A 10,795-nucleotide genomic window follows, 5' to 3' on the forward strand; every position below is an offset into this window, starting at 1 on the left:
CTGAGAAGATGTCTTGTAGCTCAATAGGATAACACAGTCATTGAGTTCTAAAGCAGTGGTTCCTAAACTGTGGTCGGACCCACGTGTGGGTCACTGGGGTCCAGGTAGGTTTCGGGATGACATTTGTTGTGCATGCAAAACATTTTACTTAAAAAATTGAATGTAAACAATTAAAACCAAATATAAGGTGTGTAGAAAAGATACTTAGTCTTTGGTCTGTTTATGTTTTTTCTCGCTCAAACCCTTATGGTGGGTCGCCGACTCAAAATACACCTCATTTGTGGTCATGAAGCAAGAAAGTTGCCAACCCCTGATCCAAAGAACCCAGGTTTGATCCCTGTCATTTTCATGTTGTAGGATGATACGTACCCTCAGCTTACGACTCTGTTTCCTGGTCACCTTCCCATCCTGCACCTCGTGCACAGGACACTGGTTAATAGCATTGTCTGCTTGTGCCTGAGCCAGTCCTCATAGCCCTTGTTGATGGCCGTGACAGTGATGACAAAGAAGAGAGGTAGTCCGCTGGTGATGGGACTGGTGGGAGTGTCAATTATCAACTGAAGAGGGCGAGAGAGAAGAGAGAATGATCTATTGTCATCTGAAACTTCTGCGTTTGCCAGATTTATATTTCTTGCCAACTAAGCCTTAAATTGACTCAAATTGAATCTACCAGTCAAGATCTGACCTGGACAAGAAATATGATGAGGAAGTAGAAATTGGCAATTCTTCTAAACTGCTCAAACAAATTCTTCGGAACACAAAATTCCAGAAGGTGTACTGTGGAAAGGGAAGCAACAGCAAATGGTTATAACATGGTTGTAACGTGGTTATAACGTGATTGTAATGTGGTTGTAGCATGTTGTGGTCTCACCTTGGAGAAGTGATGCGGTTGTCGGGGTACCTCTGGGAATGTAGGCCTCCGCCCCCGTGGGGGCTCCTTGTTTCCGATGTACACCGTCCTGGTGTCCACCCATTCTCCTCTCCAGCACACTGCACAGAGGTCAAGACGTCAAAGGTCAATGCCAGTCAGCACACAGGTCAGGTCAGATCATGACAGGACAAATCAGGCAGTCAGACAGGACAGGGAGAAACACAGTGCAACAAATGTAGCCTCATTGCCTGGCTGGGGCCTGACTGGCTGGTTGTCAGGCATTGTTGTCCTGCTCCAGCCAACATGTCTTTGTCTCACCAAACATGGTTAGTGTTGTAGAATGCAAGAGACAGTCTGGCAGGACACAATAGCATTACGGTCGCAAACCGTATAAATGACTGTGTTGAGCGTAATAAACTGCTGCGACCTACAAACACACACACAACAGACCTCCAGTAACAGTGAGTAAGTGCTCAGTCATGTAACCGGGTGGGGAATGATAAATGAGTGTTGGCTACAAGCCTTTCCACCCTACAATAACTCTCCCATTCAACACTAACTATGACACACGCCTATATACAAACACACACCACAACACCATAGGTAAGGTCAACCACTGATCTCCACAACCTGTCTGGAATAGTCAAATAGAATAGAATCTGATCAACAAATCAAATATAAAAATAAAAAAAGAGGGAATCAAATATAATCTTAAAGTAATTTCCTTACTCGCTGAGCCTTAAGTAACTAAATGGGTTTGCGTCCAGTAGAGTGCTACAGTTTGCCCATCTCCTTCCCTCCCTCTCTCCCTCTCTCCCAGGTGGGTGATGTGGTGCTGATCAAGGAAGATGAGACGTTCCCCTGTGACCTCATCCTTCTCTCCACCAGTAGGGAGGATGGGACCTGTTTTGTCACTACAGCCAGTCTGGACGGGGAGTCCAGTCACAAGGTAACACTACACTCTGACTGAGAGAGAGGAAGAGGGAGATGGGAGAGGTGGCTGAGGCAGAGATAAAGAAAGAATGGGATAGAGTTGAGGGAGAATAGAAGAGTGAAAGAGAGCGAGCGTGGGAGACAGGGGACAGAGAGGAAAGAGTGAGTGAGTGAGTGAGAGAGAGGGGTGAGTGTGTATGTGAGGGATATAGAGAGATGGGGCGAAATGGAGAGAGAGATTTTGTATTCTGTTTCATTAGAGGGGTAGTGTGAGATGCATCTTGGCTCGTTGTGTTCCTGATCTCGCTGTGACTCTCTCCATCCCTCCACAAAGACCTACTATGCTGTGCAGGACACTAAGGCCTTCAACACAGAGGAGGATTTCRATACTCTACAGGCTTCTATTGAATGTGAACAACCACAACCAGACCTCTACAAGTGAGTGACAACACTGCACACAACACTGCATCCAGACAATCAGTACTGGTTGTATAGAGAAAAACAACGCAAAACACACCAACTCACACATGCATTCCCTCTCTCCTTGGACAGATTCGTGGGCCGAATCAATATTTATTCGGACAGAAACGATCCCATCGCGAGGTAAATCCATACCCAGGAAATTGACTCCAAATTCAGGAAGTCATTGCTCGTGTGTTTGCACAAAAAAATAAAAAATAAATAAAAGTGTATTCTAACAGAGAAGTGTATTCTGTGTTTGCTTCAGGCCTTTAGGATCTGAGAACCTACTTCTCAGAGGGGCGACACTGAAAAACACACAGCACATATATGGTAAGACACTACACTGGGTGACCTTGTAATGAAATCACTAATAGAATATAAGACACCACACTGGGTGACCTTGTAATGACATCACTAATAGAATCTAAGACACTACACTGGGGACTTGTAATGACATCATAATAGAATCTCAAAGACACTACACTGGGTACCTTTGTAATGACATCACTAATAGAATCTAAAGACCACATGGGCGACCCTTGTAATGACATCACTAATAGAATCTCAAGACACTACACTGAGTGACCTTGTAATGACATCACAATAGAATCTAAAGACACTACACTGGGTGACCTGTAATGACACACTAATAGAATCAAAGACACTACACTGGTGACCTTGTAATGACATCACTAATATAATCTAAAGACACTACACTGCGTGACCTTGTATGAATACTAATATAACAGACATCCTGGTGACCTTGAATACACACTAATAAATCTAAAGACACTACATGGTGGACCTTGTAATGACATCAGTTATAGAATCTAAAATAGATTCCTAGTTTTCATTCATATAATGGTTTGGAATGTTAGAGGTTCCACTCCAAATCATTAAGTTCCTGTGTTCAACTGTGGGTTTATATTGAGACCAGCTGCTGAGCTGTACAGACCTATATGAGTGAATATTACAAACTGTCAAGCAGGAATGCAGTCAGTCACTGCATGAGAGATGACATGACTGCAAGCCAATCTTATTATGAAATCAGATGAGTGTGATGGGAGTTGATTTCACAGATAATTGTAGAACACCATGATAGTATTCAGTACCGGCAGAGACTTGTCAGATCTGACTGATTTATTGCCATCAGGGCTGCATCTCAATATTAAAAGTCGTTCCCTTCCCTAGTCTCTTTCCTTCATCTTCACAGATGTAAATGTCTCCCCAAGTTGACCCTCTGGTTTGTGTCTCCTAGCTGTTGCCATCTACACTGGTATGGAGACCAAGATGGCGCTCAACTACCAGTCCAGTCCCAGAAACGCTCTGCAGTGGAGAAGTAAGGCCACCAACATGTGTTTTCTACTTTATGATGCATGTTTACCATGTTTCCAGACAGGTTCACTTAACGTTGATTGCCATCTAATTGCATCATATCCATTTCCCTAAAGACCCGTTCAGACCGTACACCTTCCTGAAGACATTCTTATGTAATTTCCTCTGCATCTGTCTCCCCTCCTTCTCTGTCATCCCTCCTCTGCACCCTTCCTCTCTGCCCCCCCTCCCCCCCCCCCCTCTGTCGTCCCCCCTCTCTGTCTCTCCCCCCTTTCTGTCTCCCCCTTTCTGTCTCTTCCCTCTCTCTGTTCTCCCCCCTCTCTGTTCCCCCTCCTCTCTCTCCCCCCTCCAGGTCAATGAATGCGTATTGATAGTGTACCTGTGCATTCTGATCAGCAAGGCTCTGATCAACACAGTGCTGAAGTATGTGTGGCAGGCTGACCCGGACAAAGACGAGCCCTTCTACAACCAGAAGACTGACACAGAGAGGCAACGCCATATAGTAGGTTATAAAACTACAATCATTTTTATGCAATAGCTGATGTTTTTTTCACCTCTCACGTTCCCTTTCTCTCTCTCTCCCTGTCACCTCTGACTGTCCCTCCTCCCCCCTCTCCCTTCATACCTCCCTCCCTCCTCTCTCTCTCCCTGGCACTTCTGACTGTCCCTCCTCCCCCCTCTCCCTCCTCATACCTCCCTCCTCTCTCTCTCCAGTTGATCCGGGCGTTCACAGACTTCCTGGCCTTCATGGTGTTGTTTAATTACATCATCCCCGTGTCCATGTACGTTACCGTGGAGATGCAGAAGTTCCTGGGGTCCTACTTCATCATGTGGGATGATGAGATGTTTGACGAGGAACTGGGAGAGAGGGCTCAGGTTAACACATCTGACCTCAATGAAGAACTGGGACAGGTAGGCTATACACACAGTACACACAGTACACACAGTACACACACACACACTCACCACTCTTACCTGAATGTGTGTGTTTTCCAGGTGGAGTACGTGTTTACAGACAAGACAGGCACCCTGACAGAGAACAACATGGAGTTTATAGAGTGCTGTGTGGACGGCTATGTTTACGTCCCTGATGCCATCTGTAATGGACAGGTCATGCCAGGGGCAACCAGCATGGACATGATCGACTCCTCACCTGGACCAGGGGGCAAGGTGAGACAGAGAGCCTCACTGTCACTTGATGGACTGTACGAATATGTACAGGACAAGTTACCCCTCCCTAACCACTGATGCAGGGTCAGACATTGTTTCATTCCCCAATGAAGACGAGCTGGATACTAACAGCTTTTACCTGGATGTCCTGGGTGAACCGTAACCCTATGAAGACCAGCTGGATACTAACAGCTTTTACCTGGATGTCCTGGGTGAACCCTAAACTCAGTGACACTGATACCTTCTCTAAGGATGACACATTCATCCACCCGGATCCAGTTGTCTCACACACCACACACACACACACACACACACACACACACACACACACACACACACACACACACACACACACACACACACACACACACACACACACACACACACACACACACACACACACACACACACATTGCTGTGTGCCAGACTAGAGAGGGCCGCTTCACTCGGTGACCAGCCTGTGCCATTCCTTTGTCTCTGTGTGTCTGTGTGTACGAGGACTAAGAAGCAAGATCTTCAGGAAACTGAGGATTGTGTTTTACTATGGATCCAAATGATGTATTCAAACGTGTATGTTTCCTGTATTTATGTGTTTATACGTGTGTGTGTGTTGTGTGACGTGTTCTCTGTGTTGGCTTGTCAGGAGTCTGAGGAGTTGTTCTTCCGGGCGTTGTGTCTGTGCCACACGGTACAGGTGAAGGAGGAGGAGACAGTGGATGGCATCAAGATGGGTATCCACCAGAACAAAGCCACCTCCTTCTACATATCATCCTCTCCTGACGAGGTGGCACTGGTGGAGGGCATGAAGAGGTGACTGGCTTGACACTCAACCATCACTCACTCACTCACTCACTCACTCACTCACTCACTCACTCACTCACTCACTCACTCACTCACTCACTCTCAACTCACCCAATCATCCTCACTCATTCACTCAATTCACTCTCACAATTCACCCACTCAATCACTCACTCACTTCAATCACCCACTCACTCAATCACTCAATCACACCCTCTCAATCACACCACTCAATCACTCAACTGACTCGATTGAAACACACACACACACACACACACACACACACACACACACACACACACACACACACACACACACACACACACACACACACACACACACACACACACACACACACACACACGCAGAAATATCTTTCCTACTCCCAGGCATTTGAAATGAACTAGATAGATAGATAATATACAGGATATTGGAAAGTTCAGACCCCTTCCCTTTTTCCACATTTTGTTATGTTACAGCCTTATTCTAAAATTGATTAAATAATCGTTTTTCCCTCATCAATCTACACAACAATATTCCTCGAATACTTTCCCGAATGCACTGTATAGCCATTCATTTAACTGCAGTTTAACCTCCCCTGTTCTGACAGTAATGGTACATTCCTCTTCCCCAGGCTGTGCTTCACCTATCTGCGGCTGAAGGACAGTCACATGGAGATTCTTAATAGGAGGATGAGGGCGAGAGGTCAGTGTGTGTCCATTACTCCAGCCATGCCCTGTGGGCATCAGTTTATCTGTGTGTGTGTGTGTGTGTGTGTGTGTGTGTGTGTGTGTGGTCAGTAACCCAACCTCTTTCTCCCTTTCTCTCTTGCATCAGTTTGAGCTGCTGGAGGTATTGACCTTTGACTCTGTGAGAAGGAGAATGAGTGTTATCGTCAGGTCCACCACAGGTACTGTACTATAGTCAATTATACCATATGAACTAGAACACAGAAACTAGAGTACTTACTATAGTACAAATCTACCATTATGATACTAGAACACAGAAACTAGAGGTACTGTACTATAGTACAATTACTACCATTATTGATACTAGAACACAGAAACTAGAGTACTTTACTATAGTACAATTACTACCATTATTAATACTAGAACACTAGAAACTAGATGTATCGTGATGGGAGTGGCTGGTGCTTTATAGATGAAAGCAGTCATTACTCACGGCAACCCAGTGTGTGTGTGTGTGTGTGTTGTGTGTGTGTGTGTGTGTGTGTGTGTGTGTGTGTGTGTGTGTGTGTGTGTGTGTGTGTGTGTGTGTGTGTGTGTGTGTGTGTGTGGTGTGTGTGTGGTGTGTGTGTGTGTGTGTGTGTGTGTGTGTGTGCTGTATGCTAATAGAGAGGGCCATATGTGTGCTAGGAGGTCAACAGGCAGAAGGCATACTAATGACGGTAGAGTCAGTCTCACTGAGGAACATCTCTAGTGTTGTCTGCCACACACTGCTGCAAACTAATGATGCTTCTCTCTGCTAATGAGGAACCTGTTTTAACTGTGTGGTTGTCCACAGGGGAGTACTACCTGTTCTGTAAAGGGGCCGACTCCTCCATCTTCCCCCGGGTGATCTCTGGCAAGGTGGAGCAGGTCAAAGCCAGAGTGGAGCACAACGCTGTGGTAAGGACACACACACATACAGCCACTATCAGACACTAGAGGCCGTTGTCCTAAAGTAGCTCCAAAATCASACTTCCAGAGTTGCTGACCTCAAATGCATTTTTGACTTTCATTTTTGCTTTGCTTGAGGTGTATATTGTCATATGGCTGTATGGTAGACCCTGCTAAATGCTATCTGATTCTTGTATCTTTTWGTGGTAGTGTCCTTACTTAAGATGTTGGCCACCAAAAGTTCCAAGACAGCTGTATATGGAATGTAACTGAGATGGTGATTGACTGTCATTGTGGAGTGTTTGGTGCCAACGTGRAGGTAGTCTACTGATCCCTGTGTGTCCGTGGCTCTGGCCCAATCTCTCCAACGCCACACTGACAGAATCAGGACAGGCTGGTTGCCAAGGATGACATAATTGTGATGCAGTTTGGGTTGCCGTTGGCAGCGGTGCCGACCCGTTTCTGTTGACTGTCAGGGAGAATGTGTTTCCCTGGTTACGTTACAATGGGATGGCCAGTGGTGAAGCTGGTGTGAACCAGACTGGCGCTGAGAGAATGTCAGAACTGAGGTCTCACTGTGTGTGTGTGTGTTTGTTTGTGTGAAAGGTCAAGGTCATACGTCTACTGACACAGACTAAACTGGTATGGAAACTGCCCAGTGAGACATCCCTCGATGCCAGTCTGTGCAAACTGCAGCTTTTTGTAACCCACTGCTCTGTCAGTGATGTCATTGACTGTTTTTAATGGGGAAAAAGAACAGAACAGTGGAATAATTGTTATTATCGGATTGTCAACTGCAACATCAGTGTCCAGTAATCATATCAAAGCATAACATAATTATCTCTCGYTCTCTCTATTTCTCTCTCTCTTTTCAGGAGGGCCTACGGACACTGTGCGTGGCGTACAGGAAGTTGAGCGTGGCTCAGTACGAGGAGACKTGTCACCTGCTGAACAGCGCCAAGCTGGCCCTGCAGGACCGAGACAGGAAGCTGGCCGAGGCCTATGACCTCATTGAGAAGGACTTCATACTGCTGGGGGCCACCGCCGTGGAGGACAGGTGACGTTCTGGAACCMCAGCAGCGTAGAATCATACAATCTACATTGTCTTTTCTACCCAATTCTWTTTATATATTCATGGGGCCACCGCTGTCGAGGACAGGYACCGATCTAGAATYACAACGTAGARTCAGAACCACTATCTTGTGGATTTTAGATCTATTGSTTCTACTAATTATATTTMTATAWTCTGGACAGAAGAGTTATATTAAGGGCAAATCTCTTTAGAGCTAACAATGTATGGGGCTAGAGAGACGGAGTAGATTAGCAACTGTAGAGTATTTATTTTACTGCTGCTCTTTAATTACTTGTTACTTTTATCTCTTATTCTTTTCCGTATTTTTTGAAACTGCATTGTTGGTTAGGGGCATTTCACTGTAAGGTCTACACCTGTTGTATTTGGCGCATGTGACTAATACAATTTGATTTGATTCAACTGAAAGTCAACCTCACTCTCCAAGCCCTAGTTTGCATAGTTAATTATTGACAATCGGACTCACTGACCCGGTCTAGGATGTTAGCTATTAAACGAATCACATTGTTGAACTATAGGGCTGACCATTCCTGTAATGATGTTAGCTATTGAACGACCCACCGCTGTCGAGGACAGTACGATCTAGAATCACAACGTAGAGTCAGAACACTTTCTTGTGGATTTTAGATCTATTGCTTCTACTAATTATATTCTATATCTGGACAGAGTTATTAAGGGAACTCTCTTTAGGCTAACAATGTATGGGGTAGAGAGACGGAGTAGATTAGCAACTGTAGAGTATTTATTTTACTGCTGCCTTTTAATTACTTGTTACTTTTATCTTTTTATTCTTTTCCGTATTTTTCGAAACTGCACTGTTGGTTAGGGGCATTTCACTGTAAGGTCTACACCTGTTGTATTCGGCCATGTGACTAATACATTTGATTTGGTTCAACTGAAAGTCAACCTCACTCTCCAAGCCCTAGTTTGCATGGTTAATTATTGACAATCGGACTCACTGACCCGGTCAGGATGTTAGCTATTAAACGAATCACATTGTTGAACTATAGGGTTGACCATTCCTGTAATGAGTTAGCTATTAAACAATCACATTGTTGAACTATAGGGCTGACCATTCCTGTAATGATGTTAGCTATTAAACGAATCACATTGTTGAACTATAGGGCTGACATTCCTGTAATGAGTTAGCTATTGAACATCACATTGTTGAACTATAGGGCTGACCATTCCTGTAATGATGTTAGCTATTGAACGAATCACATTGTTGACTATAGGGCTGACCATCCTGTAATGATGTTAGCTATTGACGAATCACATTGTTGAACTATAGGTGACCATTCCTGTAATGATGTTAGCTATTGAACGAATCACATTGTTGAACTATAGGGCTGACCATTCCTGTAATGATGTTAGCTATGAACGAATCACATTGTTGGCTATAGGGTGACCATTCCTGTAATGATGTTAGCTATTGAACGAATCACATTGTTGAACTATAGGGCTGACCATTCCTGTAATGGTTAGCTATTGAACGAATCACATTGTTGAACTATAGGGCGACCATTCCTGTAATGATGTTAGCTATTGAACGAATCACATTGTTGAACTATGAGGCTGACCATTCCTGTAATGATGTTAGCTATTGAACGAATCACATTGTTGAACTATAGGGCTGCCTCCTTTATGATGTTAGCTATTGAACGAATCACATTGTTGAACTATAGGGCTGACATTCCTGTAATGATGTTAGCTATTGAACGAATCACATTGTTGAACTATAGGGCTGACCATTCCTGTATTGTTAGCTATTGAACGAACATTTGTTGAACTATAGGGCTGACCATTCCTGTAATGATGTTAGCTATTGAACGAATCACATTGTTGAACTATAGGGCTGACCATTCCTGTATGATGTTAGCTATTGAAAGAATCACATTGTTGAACTATAGGGCTGACCATTCCTGTAATGATGTTAGCTATTGACGATCACATTGTTGAACTATAGGGCTGACCATTTCTGTAATGATGTTAGCTATGAACGAATCACATTGTTGAACTATAGGGCTGACATTCCTGTAATGATGTTAGCTATTGAACGAATCACATTGTTGAACTATAGGGCTGACCATTCCTGTAATGATGTTAGCTATTGAACGAATCACATTGTTGAACTATAGGGCTGACCATTCCTGTAATGATGTTAGCTATTGAACGATCACATGTTGAACTATAGGGCTGACCATTCCTGTAATGATGTTAGCTATTGAACGAATCACATTGTTGAACTATAGGGCTGGCACATTCCTGTAATGATGTTGCTATTGAACGAATCACATTGTTTGCTATAGGGTGACCATTCCTGTAATGTGTTGCTATTGAACGAATCACATTGTTGAACTATGGGCTGACCATTCTGTAATGATGTTAGCTATTGAACGACACATTGTTGAACTTATAGGGCTGACCATTCCTGTAATGTGTTAGCTATTGAACGATCCAACATTGTTGACTATAGGCTGACCATTCCTGTAATACTGCTCTCGCCTTATGAACGAA

At 44.2% G+C, this 10,795-nt stretch overlaps 1 pseudogene; it reads left to right on the top strand.

Moving 5' to 3' along the window:
* Window positions 1-883: 883 nt before the first annotated feature.
* Window positions 884-10,795, top strand: part of LOC112072274 (phospholipid-transporting ATPase IH-like) — a 28,530-nt pseudogene continuing 18,618 nt past the window's right edge.

This window comes from Salvelinus sp. IW2-2015, unplaced genomic scaffold (genome assembly GCF_002910315.2).
Source record: "Salvelinus sp. IW2-2015 unplaced genomic scaffold, ASM291031v2 Un_scaffold1873, whole genome shotgun sequence".
In the NCBI taxonomy this organism is placed as follows: Eukaryota; Metazoa; Chordata; class Actinopteri; order Salmoniformes; family Salmonidae; genus Salvelinus; species Salvelinus sp. IW2-2015.